Raw genomic sequence first — 17572 nt, forward strand, 5'->3', positions numbered from 1 at the left:
ACTTCCTGGCCACCCATGTACGCAGCTGAACAATTTATTGCTTTTTCCTACATGTCATTTATTTTGGTGTCTTTCTCTCCCCTCTAGACTATCCTCTTCATAAGGGCAAAGTTCCCGCCTATTAATTCCACCGCACTCTCCCAAGCCCAGTACAGTGCTCTCCACACGGTAAGTGCTTAAAAAGTTACGGATCGATTGATGTTTCTGCAAAGTTACTGATAACTTTCTCCTTCACTTCCAACTTACTTTTTACAAGGCTAGCCAACACTACCAGGAATGGTTACAAATCATCAATGGACATTAATTCTTAATGATTACGTTAATTATTCATTCAGTTGTATTTATTGAGCGCTTCCAGTGTGCAGAGCACTGTACTAAAGCACTTGGAAAGAATAATACAGCAATAAAGAATGACCGTCCCTGCCCACAACGGGCTCTCAGTTAAAGGTATTTGATAACTTGCTTTGCTCTGAACTGTAGGGTCATTGTGTGCAGGGAATGTATTCTCTCAAGCATCTAGTACAGTGCTCTGCAGTGTGGTCTAGTGGATAGAGCAAGCATCCAGGAGTCAGAAGAATGTTTTGTTTTTTAAATGGCAATAAACAGAGTCCAAGGGAAGAACATCTCATAAAAACAATGGCAAATAGAATCGGGGTGATGTTCATCTCATTAAACAAAATAAATAGGGTGATGAAGATATATACAGTTTAGCGGACGAGTACAGTGCTGAGGGGAGGGGAAGGGAGACGGGGAGGAGGAGAGGGAAAGGGGGGAGAAGAGGGTTTAGCTGTGGAGAGGTGAAGGGGGGGTAGAGGAAGCAGAGGGAGAAAGGGGGGAGCTCAGTGTGGGAAGGCCTCTTGGAGGAGGTGAGCTTTAAGTAGGGTTTTGAAGAGGGGAAGAGAATCAGTTTGGCGGAAGTGAGGAGGGAGGCCATTCCGGGACCGCGGGAGGACGTGGCCCGGGGGTCGACGGCGGGATCGGCGAGAACGGGGGACGGTGCGGAGGTGGGCGGCGGAGGAGTCCTTCTGACTCCCGGGCCAATGCTTTATCCACTGGACTACGCTGCTTCTCTATTCCCGGGACGTTCATTCATTCATTCAGTAGTATTTATTGAGCGCTTACTATGTGCAGAGCACTCTACTAAGCGCTTGGAATGTACAATTCAGCAACAGATAGAGACAATCCCTATCCATTGACGGGCTCACAGTCTAATCGTTCTGAAGAGGGTGTGTCCATGGAGTCGCTGTGGGTCGGAAACAGCTCGACGACATTTGAAGAAAAAGAAGCAATAACTACCATTGATTGATTTGTGCTGAGCAATCTCCTAAATATTGGTATGGATGCAAAATAAGAAGGTCCAGGTAGGATTCTTATCCTTCAGAGGGGCTCACGATCTAGACTGTAAACTCATCTTCTAGACGGTAAACTCGATGTGGGCGGGAAGCATGTCCGTTTATTGTTTTATTTTTTTTCTCTCCCAAATGCTTAGTACAGTGATCTGCCCACAGTAAGCGCGGAATAAATGCGGTCGAATGAACGAAAGTTGAAGTCAGACAATTAGGAAAGGAAAATGCATTAGATTACTAAAGAAATCATTGATCTAAAAATGTACTTTACCTGAAGTGGATAGGTGTCGACAAAGATAGAAATAAAAGTGATGCCAGTGGGTCGATTTGTAATTGTATTTAGGCCAAATTCTCATTGGCTCCATATGCATTTTTGTGCTTATCAAACACTTTCAAATTATTGAACTAGATTCTTGTGGCATTAAATAAATTTACTCAAGGGGTTTGTTAGGATGAAAAGCCTCCTCGTTGTTTATAGGGTGTTTGGTATGTGAGGAAGTGCTCAAAAGTGATCAACTCCTTGGAGATTCTTGTAACTGACTTTTAAAGAATGCAAATGGGATTCAAAAAAACCAAAAGAAAAAAAAAAGAGATAATCTTTTCATTTCTGAGAAACTAGGCTCCATTAGTTGAATGTTAAGTGCACAGCCTTTCTGCTTTTATGATGAAATTCCTTTAGAATATTCTTCCAAGTGAATTAATTTTTTCCTATTCTGGCCCCAGTGGGTGATTCACATTGGAAGCACAATTTGATTCTTGAGAGTGTACATACATTCCCGGGGAAAGTGTGCAAAGAAGAAGAAATTGTATTTAACCCTTTGACCAACCCAAAGGTAAATGGGTCCACTGGGGATCATCACAGGTTTCAAAGCAATTTTTCTCCATTGGTTTGTTTCCCGGCTGTGAAAAGCTTTGGGTTTTGTCCTAGTTCTTTTTAAGCTATTCTACGCGATGGTAATAGGAAAAAATATTGTGATGTTTATTGATTGATCGTATTTATCGAGCACTTGCTATGTGCAAAGCACTAGTCCGAGTGTGTGTAGAGTGTAACAGATTTGGAGAAGCAGCATGGTTTAGTGGATAGAGCACAGACTTGGGAGTCAGAAGGTCATGGGTTCTAATCCCGTCTCCACCACCTGTCTGCTCTGTGACCTTGGACAAGTCTCTTAACTTATTTGTGCTCCAGTTATCTCATTTGTAAAATGGAGATTGAGACTGTGAGCCCCATGTAGGAGAGGGACTGTGTCCAAACCAATTTGCTTGAATTCACCCCAGGCTTAATACATTGACTGCCACATAGTAAGCGTTAACAAAGATCACAACTATTATTATCATTATAATTGTTTGGTTCACATGTTCCCTGCTCACAAGTTGCTTATGTTGTAGAGGGGGAGATAGACAGAGAAGCAGCGTGGCTCAGTGGAAAGAGCCCGGGCTTGGGAGTCAGAGGTCATGGGTTTGAATCCAGGCTCTGCCACCTGGCAGCTGTGTGACTGTGGGCAAGTCACGTCACTTCTCTGTGCCTCAGTGCCCTCATCTGTAACTTGCGGATTAAGACTGCGAGCCTCATGTGGGACAAGCTGATTACCCTATGTCTACCCCCGCGCTTAGAAGAGTGCTCTGCATATAGTAAGCGCTTAACAAATACCAAGATTATTATTAAAATAAATTATGGATAATAATAATAATGGCAATCATAACTATGATATTTAAGTGCTTACTATGTGCCAAGCACCGTTCTAATCGCTGGGGTAGCTACAAGGTAATCAGGTTGTCCTGGTTGGGGCTCACAGTCTTCCTGATGAGGTGAGGGAGGCACAGAGAAGTAAAGCGGCTTGCCCAAGGTCACACAACAGACAAGTGGCGGAGCCGGGATTAGAACCCACGTCCTCTGACTCCCAAGACCGGGCTCTTTCCTCTAAGCCATGCTGCTTCTCTGATCATGTGTACATGAGTGCTGTGAAGCTGAGAGTGAGGTGAATTCTTGATTCTATTTATTGCCATTGTTCTTGTCTGTCCGTCTCCCCCGATTAGACCGTAAGCCCATCAGAGGGCAGGGACTGTCTCTATCTGTTACCGATTTGTCCATTCCAAGCGCTTAGTACAGTGCTCTGCACATAATAAGCGCTCAATAAATACTATGGAATCAACAGTGCTTGGCCCATAGTAAGTGCTTAACAAGTACCCTCATTATTACTATCATCATCATCGTCATTGCAAGCCCGTAACCTCGGCATCATCTTCCACTCCTCTCTCTCCTTCAACGCTTTCTGTCAATCTGTCACCAAGTCTTGTCAGTTACGACATCATTAAAATCCACCCTTTTCTCTCCATCCAAACTGCTACTCCACTGACCACAAACCTTTCCCCTAACCCACCCTGATTACTGCATCGGCCTCTTTCCTCTCCTTCCTGCCTCCTGTCTCTCCTCAATCCAGTCCATACTTAACTCTGCTGTGGGGATCATTTTTCTAGAAAAAAAGTTTGGTCCACGTTTCTCCACTTCTCAAGAACCTCCAGGGGTTGCCGATCCACCCCTGCATCCAAAAGAAACTCCTCACCTTGCTCCTCAAACACCTCGCTCCCTTCTATCTTTCTTCTCTGATCTCCTCACAGGAGGACAGTCCCTGCCCTTTGATGGGCTTACAGTCTAATCGGGGGAGACGGGCAGATGAGAACAATGACAATAAATAGAGTCGAGGGGAAGAACATCTCATTAAAACAATGGCAAATAAATAGAATCAGGGTGATGTACATCTCATTAAACATAATAAATAGCGTGATGAAGATATATACAGTCGGGCGGACGAGTACAGTGCTGAGGGGATGGGACTGTTCTAAGTGCTGGAGTAGATACAAGGTAATGAGGTTGTCCCGTGTGGGGTTCACAGTCTCCATCCCTATTTTACAGATGAGGTAACTGAGGCGTAGAGAAGTAAAGTGGCTTGCCCAAGGTCACACAGCCGACAGGTGCCGGAGCGGGGATTAGAACCCACAATCTCTGACTCCCAAGCCCGCGTTCTTGCCGCTAAACCACGCTGCTTCTCCCAAGCACTTAGTACAGGGTTCTACACACTATAAGCGCTCAATAAATAGGAGTGACTGACTGAAATTGCCGAGGGATTGGGGGTGGGCTTAGTACCAAGGTGATTGAGAGGTACTGGTCCAAATATAGAGTTCTGTGAAGCTGGGGAGAGGGCATTCTCACCCACGGACCGCACCCTGGGCAGTAGAGGCATAAAGCGTGATTGCGTGATTAGACAGATTCTTAATTCGTAAGGCATCACAATTCATGGTTTGATAGCCTTAGGAAACAATTGATTTCTGAGACTCAACGTTTTTCTTTCTGGAAAAAAAAAACCATTGAAAAATATTAAACTGACTGAAAATACTGTTAAACCAAATGGGCACAGATAAAATTCATTCATTCCATTCAGCTGTAAAAAATAAAATAAATGGTGGTATCTGTTAAACGCTTACTATGGGCAAAACACTGTTCTAAGTGCTGGGGAATGCAAGGTGATCAGGTTGTTCCACATGGGGCTCACAGTTTTAATCCCCATTTTACAGATGAGGTAACTGAAGCACAGAGAAGTTAATGACTTGCCCAAAATCACACAGCTGGCAAGGGGTGGAGCTGGGATTCGAACCCATGACCTCTAACTCCCAAGCCCGGGCTCTTTCCACTGAGCCACGCTGTTGTATTTATTGAGCACTTACTGTGTACAGAGCACTTGAGAGAGTACAATATAACAATAAAAAGACACGGACACAATTAGCCCACAATGAGCTATAAAATAATTTTATCAAATTTACCATTCAAACTTAAACTATAAAATATACCTAGACATCAGGATGTAAAGCTAAAAGATCAGGTTATTGGGTTTGTGTGTTGTTTTTATTTTTATTTTTTTTCAAACAGGTTGTCCACACTGCACTTTAATGCAAATCTGAAAGAATAGTCTTTTATTGAATTGTGAAATTAGGTGAATTGGCTGTATTGTTTCAATTGCCTACATTATAGAATATGTTACACAATATTCTGCATTATAGCCCTATATTCACCTAAATCGAAGGGACAACATTCCATGTCCAAACACCACAATTAACAAGGATTATCCCATTCTCCTTTGTCTCTAGCCAGAATCCTACATATATTTATACAGCATTTTAAAATGATATTATCCAGGGTTAATGGTCATAAAGCTTTCCAACTGATACATTTTTGAGCATTTCTTATCCAAGTGAAAAAACAATCAGGTCGATATTTAAGCTGTTGTGACGTTTGGGAAATTACTTATCTTCTCTGCATGTCAGTTTCCTCATCCGTAAAATGGGGATTCAATATGTGTTCTCTCTCTCACACTTAGACTGCGAGCCACGTGTGGGACAGGGATTATTTCCAACCTGATGATTCTGTATTTACTTCTGCAAAGAGTATAGTGCTTGGCACAGAGTAAGCACTTAATAAATACCACAATCATTTATTAGATCATTCATTTTGAGACGCATTCATTATTCATGAATAATGAATAAGCATTCATCATTCATTCGAGAAGCAGCATGACTCAGTGGAAAGAGCACGGGCTTGGGAGTCCGAGGTCATGGGTTCGAGTCCAGCCTCTGCCACTTGTCAGCTCTGTGACTGTGGGCAAGTCACATAACTTCTCTGTGTCTCAGTACCCTCAGCTGTAAAATGGGGATTAAGACTGAGCCTCACGTGGGACAACCTGATTACCCTGTATCTACCCCAGCGCTTAGAACAGCGCTCTTCACATAGTAAGCGTTTAACAAATTCCGACATCATGATTATTATTATTATTTTGCCATATAATATCTGATTTAGATACAGATGTTCATCCTTTTGCATCAGATTGCAATTCGGGTCCCATCACAGGTGGAAAAAGGACCACTGTTCCTCAGTGTGATTCACATTATATAATCTGGTTGGTGTCTTGATGGTAAGCCTTACATATTACTATGACATCTGATTTCTTTCTGCCCCAAAAGATGAAAGCAAAGAGACTGACGACTAAGTGCTGGCCAGCTGAGAAACAGATTGGTTCTTTTAGGTCAGAATTCAGATCTCTTGCTGGACATGTTAAAAATCCCTGACTGGAGCGAAGGCGCTTGTAGGGAATGATGTTGCAGTCGTTTTCTTCCCTCAGCTCCCACCGATTCTAATTGGAGTGTTGTGCACAGAATATTTATAAACTCTCTTCCTACAAAGGCAATTCTCACCTCCACCTGGGAGTGGAAGTTATTATAAGAAGAGAGCCACCCAAGGCACTTTCAATGTCTTTTTTTTCTTTTGGGAAGTGGGGATTCACTATGTGTCTGCAGCTTGCCAATCTGTGACTCCCAGGGCAGATGAAAATCTTCTGGGAAATCACTGTTGTATGGATTCTTCCATGTAAAACACTGGCTTATCGTCTACCCTTCCCACCTTCTGCTCTGATTGGTTCCTCCAGGATCTCACTGATGCGCTGATCTGCCTGTCGGATGGGTGCTATGATCCGATTGGAGGGAAGATCTGCCTCTTGAGTGACACAGTTCCCTCTGGATGTGAATATGGGAGAGGGAGGACAGTGGATTCTAGATGTAGCTTCTCATGGCAGCATACTCTGCTTTCCTGCTACCCTGACCACCATTTGGGGAAGCAGCATGGCGCAGTGGAAAGAGCCAGGGCTTCGGAGTCAGAGGTCATGGGTTCGACTCCCAGCTCTGCCACTTGTCAGCTGTGTGACTGTGGGCAAGTCACTTCACTTCTCTGTGCCTCAGTTACCTCAACTGTAAAATGCGAATTAACTGTGAGCCTCACGTGAGACAACCTGGTTACCCTCTATCTCCCCCAGCGCTTAGAACAGTGCTCTGCACATAGTAAGCGCTTTATAAATACCAACATTAACATTCTGTGCCCTTTCATAGCAAAAGCGGAGATGGCGGAAAGTGGGGGAGTGAGAGAGGGCGGTCTGAATACCATCACTGGAGTCTTTTTTTTTTTTTTTTATGGTATTTGTTAAGCGTTCACTCTGTGCCGAGCACTGTTCTAAACACTGGAGTAGATACAAGATAATCAGGATGGACACAGTACCTGGTCCACATGGGGCTCACAGTCCTAACTACCCTCACTCCCTCGGTGAACTCATCCGCTCTCACGGCTTCAACTGTCATCTCCGTGCATCTTTATGCGGATGACACGCAGATCGACATCTCTGCCCCGTCCTCTCCCCCTCCCTTCAGGCTCATATCTCCTCCTGCCTCCAAGACGTCTCTACCTGGATGTCTGCCCGCCACCTAAAACTCAACATGTCCAAAACTGAGTGTGGATCCACCACTGGAATAAGTGCAGTCGGAGGTGGGGCGTGGTGGGGGATGTGTCCATGGCGTCGCTATGGAGCGGAGATGACTCAATGTCAGAAGACAGGACGGAGGTTACAAATCCAAGAGCAAGAGCAACACAGAAGGGAAAGGGAGTGGGGAGTAGGGTGAGGAGCTCTGTTCGTCAGTTCTCTTGACTGCCAATCCCCTGTCCTTAGCAAAAGCAGAGGAGGGGTGGAGGGAGTGGAGGGGGCAGTTTAGGTGCTTCCAGACGGGCGTCTGAGCCTCGTCACTCACGCTGCTGCTCGTCCCGGACTGGAGCCCGGGCTCCGTCTCCGGGCTTGCTCAGGTGGGGAAGGGGAGAAGAGCAGATCTGGAACCCAAGGGAGCCCTGAAGGCGGAGAGGAGAACCAAATCCCCTGAGAAGTCAGAGTGCATCACTCTGAACCCCCAACTGCCCACCTCTGTTCTGGATGCGAATGGAGTCCCATTTGGCTTCTTCCTCTCTCCCCTCCCTATTTTCGCTGAAACAAAGCCTTAGTAGTGGGACTTGAGAAAGGGGAGAGTCAATTTGATTCTCCACCTCAAAATCAGCCAGTCTGAGGAGACTTCACCACACAGGAGGATCTCATTCCATAAAGTGGGATGGGCTTCATGCAAGTCACTTCACGTCTCTGTGCCTCAGTTACCTCATCTGTAAAATGGGGATTAACTGTGAGCTTCACGTGGGACAGCCTGATGACCCTGTATCTACCCCAGCGCTTAGAACAGTGCTCTGCACATAGTAAGCGCTTAACAAATACCAACATTATTATTATTATTATTATTATTAATCTTATTTGCTATTGTCTTAATGAGATGTTCATCCCCTTGAGTCTGTTTATTGCCATTGTTCTTGTCTGTCTGTCTCCCCCGATTAGACTGTAAGCCCGTTATAGGGCAGGGACTGTATCTGTTACCGATTTGTACATTCCAAACGCTTAGTACAGTGCTCTGCACATAGTAAGCGCTCATTAAATACTATTGAATAAATGAATGAATCTTTCTGAAGGGGGGTTGGAAAGGCCAGGTGAATTTCGCTCCCCTCACAGCATGGCCTAATGGATAGAGCACTGGCCTGGGACTCAGAAGAGTTTGGTTCTAATCTTGGTTCCACCACTTGTCTGCTGTGTGACCTTGGGCAAATCACTTAACTTCTCTGGGCCTCAGTTACCTCATCTGTAAAATGGGGACTCGAACTAGTGAGTCACATGTGGGATAGGGACGGCGTCCAAACTGATTATCTTGCATCTACCCTAGCGCTTAGAAGAGTGCTTGAAAAATAATAATGGTTTAACAGATACCAGCATCATCATCATCAACGGCACTCCCTGCATCACTAAGCAATCCCAGGTAAAGCGCGGATGTGCAACCCCCAAATTGATCAATCAGTGTTACTTTCTGCCCGCCTACTGGGCAGAAGCAGCATGGCTCAGTGGAAAGAGCCCGGGCTTGGGAGTCCGAGGTCATGGGTTCGAATACCTGCTCTTCCATTTGTCAGCTGTGACTGTGGGAAAGTCACTTAACCTCTCTGTGCCTCAGTTACCTCATCTGTATAATGGGGATTAAGACTGTGAGCCTCACGTGGGACAACCTGATTACCCTGTATCTACCCCAACGCGTAGAACAGTGCTCTGCACATAGTAAGCGCTTCACAAATACCAACATCATTATTACTGTGTGTGGAGAACTTAACTAATTTAAACGCTTGAGGGAGTACAATACAACAGAGTTGGTGGACAAGTTCCCTGTATCCAAAGACCTTACTTTCTAGAAGGGGAGACAGACAATAATATAAATGAATATGTTACAGATAATAGGGGCTGAGGGAGGGTTGAATACCAGATGCCCAAAGGATACCTATCCAAGTGGGTGGATTCAGCTTCTATACTTTGGCCGGGAGCTGGAGATCCTTTACTTCCCATCTGCTGCTCCGAGTTGGTCCTGAATCTATCAGGCAGGCCTGGATCAATGAGGAAAGACTATCCAAGGGATGGAAGGGAAAGAGGGAGGGATTGGGGAGATGATCAGGAAGACGAGCCACCACACCAAGGAATACTTGCCTGGAGAGCCGACGACAGCCAGTCCCTGGTCTGCAGTGACTGTGTCTTCCATTTTCCTGTTGCTTATATACACATCTTCATACTCTGTTGTTGTCCCCTCTCTGTAATTTCCTCTGGTGTCTCTCACCTCTGGTGGGCAGGGATTGTGTTTACCAAATCTATTATTAATAATAATACTGATGGTATTTGCTAAGTGCTTACTATTTGGCAAGCACTGTTCTAAGCGCTGGGATAAATGCAAGGTAATCAGGTTGTGGGGCTCACAGTCTTAATCCCCATTTTACATATGAGGTAACTGAGGCACAGAGAAATAATAATATTGGTATTTGTTAAGCGCTTAATATGTGCAGAGCACCGTTCTAAGCGCTGGGGGAGATACAGGGTCATCAGGTCCCATGTGAGACTCACAGTCTCAATCCCCATTTTACAGATGAGGTCATAAATGAAGTGGTTTGCCCAAGGTCACACAGCAGAAGAGCTGTAGAGCCGGGATTAGAACCCACATCCTCTGACTCCCAAGCTTGGGCTCTCTCCACGCTGCTTCTCTTGTATTATCCCAAACACTTAATTCAGTGCACACGCTAAGTGCTCAATAAATACCATTTATTGAATCTAGGGAGTTATAGTGGGATCTGTTAAGCATCTATTAAGTGCCAAGCAGTGTTCTAACCACTGGGGTAGATACAACTTAATCAGATTGGAAAAAGTCCCTGGCCTATATAATAATGTTGGTATTTGTTAAGCGCTTACTATGTGCCGAGCACTGTTCTAAGCGCTGGGGTAGACACAGGGGAATCAGGTTGTCCCACGTGGGGCTCACAGTCTTAATCCCCATTTTACAGATGAGGTAACTGAGGCACCGAGAAGTCAAGTGACTTGCCCAAAGTCACACAGCTGACAAGTGGTAGAGCCGGGGTTCGAACCCATGACCTCTGACTCCAAAGCCCGTGCTCTTTCCAGTGAGCCACGCTGCTGCTTCTATATCTTCTCTATATGGGCCTCACACTTTTATCCCATATTTTAGTTGAGGCACGGAGAAGTAAAGTGACTTCCCCAAGGTCACACGGCAGATAAGTGAGGGAACTGGGATTAGAACCCAGGTCTTTCTAACTCCCAGGCCCGTGCTCTATCTGCTAAGCTACGCTACTTCTAGTGATTCTAGATTCCCACCTCATCCCTGGACTACTCCTCCAGAGAGCCTGGGAGATTCCCTGGAGACCAGATGAGTATCAAGGCTTTAGGCCTGCTGAGAAAGCTTTGTTCAATCTCCAGGTTTACTCATCCCTTCCAAATAAACACTTAGTACAGCGCTCTGCACATTGTAAGCACTCAAAAAATACCCCTGATTGGCCGTTTCCATTTCTGGATCCACATCCTCTTCCCCCCGCGCCTGCCACCGTCCTCTGACCATAGAAACCGTGACTCAGTTGACCAATCCAGAGCTGGTAACATGGCCACAGGAGCTTAGTTGCTGATGGTTGTGATCGTTGTCAGTGGTGTCAGATTTTTGGGAGGAGGATGAGGAAGGCGAGGAGGAGGAAGAGAATGTTCAGCAAACATGAGAACTTAAGAAAATGTTTGAAAGGAAAATGATAAAGAGAGGCAGAGAACAACACTTAGAACTCTGACGACTAGAATTCTATTAATACGAGCTGGGAATATGAGTTCCTTTTATATTTTTCTAAGGCAGAAACGTGTTCAGATTTCACTAATCTGAGCGGAAGACCTGCGTACAGGAAGGAAATTGGAGATTATTTAATCGGTTTTGTTAAAAAAACACTTTTTTTTTTTTTCCCATTTTATACTGATATCTGTCTTGGAATCGTATTTGAAATCTGTCAGCGTTGCCTTTTTTTGCGGCAGTTAAAATACAGAAGCTGACAACTGTAGCTTATTTGTAACAAATGTTCACATTTCCACCTTTGCTGAAGTTTCCGTACTTTATGATGTCTCTACTGGGATTTTAAGTGATTATTGGCTTCAAGGAACATTTCTTTTTAAAGCAAAAACATTTCTACATTGAACGATGAGTACAATGCTTTTCTTTTCCCCCCCTCATTAAAGTATCCCTCTAAAGTAGAAGTTAGCCATCTCCTTAAAAAATTGGCTTTGCCACCATCTCTCTGTCAAAGAATCTTCAAACCATCACCTTTGGAGATTAAAAGAGGGTCAAAAAGATGGGGACACATGGGCAAGGGATTGAAGAGTCAGCCCAATTTATTGAAAAGAGTATGAGCCTAGGGGTTGGGAAATCTGGGTACTAGGTCCCATTCTGCCCCTGATTTGCTGTGTGACCTTGCGCAAGCCAGTTGTCTCTCTGGACTTGAGTTTCCTTACCTGTAAACTGGGTCTGATCATTCCTGCCACACCCCAATTCCAAGGGGTGACAGGATGAAATGAGATCCTTCGTGTGGAAGTGCTTTGGAAAAATCCACGTGTGCTCCAAAAAGAGGGATTATAATGATGATAACCGATACCACATTAATCCAAGCACTTATCTATCCTATCCCACCTTGATTATTATATCAGCCTCCTTCCTGCCCTCCCTGCCTCCTGCCTCTTCCCACTCCAGTCCTTACTTCACTCTGCTGCCTAAATTGTTTTTCCACAAAAATGTTCAGTCCACGTATCCCTCTTTCCCCCGCTCCTCAAAAGTCTGCGGTGTTGCCCATCCACCTCGGCCTCAAACAGAAACTGCTTTCCATTAGCTTTAAAGCATTCAATCATCTTGTCCCCGCTTACCTTACCTCTCCGACCTCCTACTGTAGCTCAGCCTGCACACTTTGCTCCCCTAATGCCAGGTTACTCCCTGTAGCTCGGTCACATCTATCTTATCACTGACATGTCACCTTCGACCTGCCTCTGGCCTGAGTGCCCTCCCTCTTCATATATGACAGGAAATCACTCTCCCCACCTTCAAAACCTTATTGAGGAAACATCTCCAAGAGGCCTTCCCTCACTAAACCACATTTCCTCTTCCCTCATTCCCTTCTGCATCACCACTGCGCATGGATTTGATCCTTTATTTCACCCCTTCCGCAGCACTACAGCACTTATGTACATATCTGTAATTTATTTTTATTCATATCCTTGCCTGTCTCCCCGTTTAGACTGTAAGCCCATTGTGGTCAGGAAACTTGTCTACCAACTCTATTATATCGGACTCTCCCAAGTGCTTAGTGCAGTGCTGTGTGCCCATTAAATTGCTTAATAAATATGATTGAGTGATTTATCCACTAATTGTTATTATCACTAAGATTCATCTGCGGGGTAGATTTTTGTGCGTGTGGTTTGGAAGATTCACCGATATGCTGAAGAGGAATAATGTGTGTGTGTGTGTGTACGAGTGTATGTGTGTACGAGAGAGCGAGATAAAGTGGGAAAGGGAGAGAGAAAACCGAGAGGTATGGAACAGTGAGTGCTGAGGTTGGAATTTAGGTGGAGAAGTGCTGGCGGTAGGGTTAGGGTTGACCCCGGGTGTGGAATAAAAATCAAATATATTTGAAAGAAGAAAGTGGTTCAGGATAAAATCTATTTTGGAAACTGTCATCTACCCTCCCTTTTGGGATAGAAATATAACGCGTTCGTATTTGACTTTTGTGTCCCAAAGGGGAGGAGAGAAAACCCCCTGGGACCACATATTCTCTACTTTGGCCTGATTTTTGTGTGTCAAAGGAAAGACGTTTCCTCCCCAGAATGATCACTGTCCATGGGCTCTGCGGGAGGAGGGGCCCAGCTCCACTCCTGCCAAGGCAGGGGATGGAAACCAGAGAGAAGCGGTCCCTGAATGCTTGCTTGTGCCTGTCAAATCCATCCCCACCCTGCCCTGGATATCTCTTGTGGGCTGCACTTGAACCCAGTACTCTCACTCACTCACGTGAAGATACAGGGGGAGGATCAGGACGTCTGTCTGCAGTGACCTCATCACAAGCAGCATCAGTATTTGCATTGCAGTTTCTTTATTTATATAAATGTTACCGAATTATACATTCCAAGCGCTTAGTAAAGTGCCCTGCACATAGTAAACGCTCAATAAATACTATGAATGAAGGAATAAATGTCTCCCCCCATGTAGACTCTAAATTTGTTGTGGGCAGAGAATGTGTCTGTTTACACTTGAATTTTACTCTCCCAAGCGCTTAGTACAGTGCTCTGGACATAGCAAGTGCCCAATAAATATGATTGAATGAGTGAATGAATGAATGAATAGTAGTAATAGGAATTGCAAAGATATTATTCAACTCATAACGAATGTAAAGTATCATACTGAGCAGCCCCAAATGCTTGGAAAGTACAGCAGACTCACATGATACAATCTCTGCCCGTAAGGAGCAGAGGCATGGACAAGGAGAAGGAGCATGGGCCTGGGAGTCAGAGGACTTGGATTCTAATTCTGGCTCTGCCACTTAATAATAAAAATAATAATAATAATAATTGTGGAATTTGTTAAATGATTACTACGCGCCAAGCACTATACTAAATACTGGGGTAGTTACAAGATGATCAGGTTGGACCCAGTGCCCGTCACACACAGGGTTTACAGACTTAATCCCCATTTTACAGATGAGGTAACTAGGACACGGAGAAGTTATATAACTTACCCAAGGTCACAGAGCAGCTTCTGGAACGATGTGCAGCTTCTTTTACTAAGCAGCGTGGCGTAGTGGATAGAGCTCTGGCCTGGAAATCAGAAGGTCATGGGTTCTAATGCCGGATCCAACACTTGTTTGCTGTGTGACCTCGGCAAGTCGATTCACTTCTCTGGGCCTCAGTTACCTCATCTGAAAAATGGGGATTGAGACTGTGAGCCCCACATGGCATAGGGACTATCTCCAACTTTCATTCATTCATTCAATAGTATTTATTGAGCGCTTACTATGTGCAGAGCACTGTACTAAGTGCTTGGAATGGACAAATCGGTAACAGATAGAGACAGTCCCTGCCCTTTGACGGGCTTTCAGTCTAATCGGGGGAGACGGACAGACAAGAACAATGGCGATAAATAGAATCAAGGGGATGAACATCTCATTGAAGCAATAGCAAATAAATAGAATAAGGGTGATGTACAGCTCATTAACAAAATAATAGAATCAAGGTGATGTACATCTCATTAACAAAATAAATAGGGTAATGAAAATATATACAGTTGAGCGGACGAGTACAGTGCTGAGGGGAGGGGAAGGGAGAGGGGGAAAAGCAGAGGGAAAAGGGGAAAAAGAGGGTTTAGCTGAGGGGAGGTGAAGGGGGCCTAGAGGGGGAGCAGAGGGAGCAGAAGGGAAAGAGGAAGCTCAGTCTGGGAAGGCCTCTTGGAGGAGGTGAGCTCTAAGTAGGATTTTGAAGGAGGGAAGAGAGTTTGGCAGAGGTGAGGAGGGAGGGCATTCCAGGACCGCGGGAGGACGTGGCCCGGGGGTCGACAGAGGGATAGGTGAGAACGGGGGTCAGTGAGGAGGTGGGTGGCAGAGGAGTGGAGCGTGCGGGGAGGGCAGTAGAAAGAAGAGAGAAGAGGTAGGAGGGGGCAAGGTGATGGAGAGCCTTGAAGCCTGAAGTGAGGAGTTTTTTTTAGTGCGGAGTTCGATAGGCAACCACTGGAGATTTTTAAGAAGGGGAGTGACAGGCCCAGAGCGTTTCTGCAGGAAGATTCATTCATTCATTCAACAGTATTTATTGAGCGCTTACTATGTGCAGAGCACTGTACTAAGCGCTTGGGATGAACAAGTCAGCAACAGATAGAGACACAGTCCCTGCCGTTTGATGGGCTTACAGTCTAATCGGGGGAGACGGACAGACAAGAACAATGGCAATAAATAGAGTCAAGAGGAAGAACATCTCGTAAAAACAATGGCAACTGAATAGAATCAAGGCGTTGTACAATTCATTAACAAAATAAATAGGGTAACGAAAACGAAGATGAGCCGAGCAGAGGGGTGAAGAATAGACCGCAGCGGGGTGAGAGAGGAGGAAGGGAGATCAGAGAGCAGGCTGACACAGTAATCTAGCCGGGATATTATGAGAGCCCGTAGCAGTAAGATAGCCGTTTGGGTGGAGAAGAAAGAGCGGATCTTGGTGATATTATAAAGGTGAGACCGGCAGGTCTCGGCGGCGTATCCGATGTGTGGGGTGAAGGAGAGAGCCGAGTCAAAGATGACACCGAGGTCGCAGGCCCGAGAGACGGGAAGGATGATAGTACTGTCCACGGTGAAAGAGAAGTCAGGGAGAGGACTGGGCTTGGGAGGGAAGATGAGGAGCTCAGTTTTGGACATGTTGAGTTTTAGGTGGCGGGCAGACATCCAGGTAGAGGCGTCCTGGAAGGCAGGAGGAGATATTCGCCTACAGAGAGGGGGAGAGGACAGGGGCGGAGAAGTAGATCTGTGTGTCATCTGCCTAGAGATGATAGTCCAAACCGTGAGAGCGGATGAGTTCACCGAGGGAGTGAGTGTATATAGAGAACAGAAGAGGGCCAAGAACTGATCCTTGAGGAACCCCAACAGTTAGAGGATGGGAGGGGGAGGAGGGGCCTGCGAAGGAGACCGAGAATGACCGGCCAGAGAGATAAGAGGAGAAGTGGGGGAGGACGGAGTACGTGAAGCCAAGTTGAGATAAGTTGTGAAGGAGGAGGGGATGGTCGACAGTGTTAAAGGCAGCTGAGGGGTCAAGGAGGATTAGGACAGAGTAGGATATGCTTGTATCCACCCCGGCTCTTAATACAGTGCCTGGCACATAGTAAACCCTTAATAAATACTTTTTTTTTTCCTTTTACACTATTCATCCCAGGTGGGCAAACATGGCTATGGAGGCCGTGCTTGACCATGACTTGATTTTCTCTGGCATATCACTATGTCCAGTAAACATAAATGTATGTGATTTAAGATAGCCTCACCAATGATGGAGACTTCTTCGCAACAAAAGACAACCCTGCTTCTATATAAACAAGAAAGGATGTCTCAAAGATGATGTTCTTTGTAGTGTATTGAATTGGAAGACATTTCCTGAGAAATCAAATGAGTATTCAAGGACCCTTGTTGCATGCTGAAGAATGTCAGTTAAGATAGGATAGTATGAACAGAACTGGATTTATTATAAAGTTCTGTCTCATTTCGGCAGAGATGACAAGGAGGAAATGCCTTCAACTCTATCTTGATAGGTTTCCCACATCCCGTGATTTTCAAAACATTTGAATTCTATGTCCCACTGGACTGCAGTGGCTGTTTGAAAAGAACAAACAAACAAACCTTTGTTTCAGCATTACATTTCAGAAAATAAACATTACTCAAAATTCTATATCAGTGTCCTCATTAAAAAAATATATTTTGTTAGGAGAACACTGGGTTAGTTGCTTGGATAGCCTGCAAAAAAGGACTTAAACCTATTGAAAAGTAAATATCTCCAGGGAAGGAATTGATGGTAAGCACTTAAATGCCATTATTAAGTGCTTAGTACAGTGCTCTGCACAAATGTAAGCACTCAGTACATATGATTGAATGGATACTCAACCAACTTCCTAGTAGACATAAAAGGAAGGGTGGATTAGGGAAATTAAGGGCTTAGTCTGGGATAAGCCTCTTGGAGGAGATGTGATTTGGGGAGGGTTTTGAATATGAGGGGAATGATGGACTATCAGATATGAATGGGGAGGGAGTTTCAAGCCTGAGGAAGAAAGTGGGAAAGGGTGAGTGTCAGAATAATACTAATAATAATTATGTTATTGGTTAAGTGCTGGATACAAGGCAAATCGGGTTGGTCACAGTCCCCGCCCCAAGTTGGGCTCACATTCTCAATTCTCATTTTACAATTGAGGAAACTGAG

General features: G+C 45.0%; 1 protein-coding gene across 7 annotated transcripts in view; it reads left to right on the top strand.

Moving 5' to 3' along the window:
- Positions 1-17572, top strand: part of SLC16A7 (solute carrier family 16 member 7) — a 238141-nt gene that overhangs the window by 125707 nt on the left and 94862 nt on the right. For 6 of the 7 annotated variants that reach the window (XM_029057057.1, XM_029057047.1, XM_029057039.2 and 3 more), the window contains one exon: positions 88-168. The exons of the other annotated variant lie outside the window; for it this stretch is intronic. The gene's annotated coding sequence lies outside the window, so the exon portion shown is untranslated. The remainder of the gene's footprint in view (positions 1-87; positions 169-17572) is intronic. 7 annotated transcript variants of the gene reach the window in all.

The sequence above is a fragment of the Ornithorhynchus anatinus genome, chromosome 2 (assembly GCF_004115215.2).
Source record: "Ornithorhynchus anatinus isolate Pmale09 chromosome 2, mOrnAna1.pri.v4, whole genome shotgun sequence".
NCBI classification, from domain to species: domain Eukaryota; kingdom Metazoa; phylum Chordata; class Mammalia; order Monotremata; family Ornithorhynchidae; genus Ornithorhynchus; species Ornithorhynchus anatinus.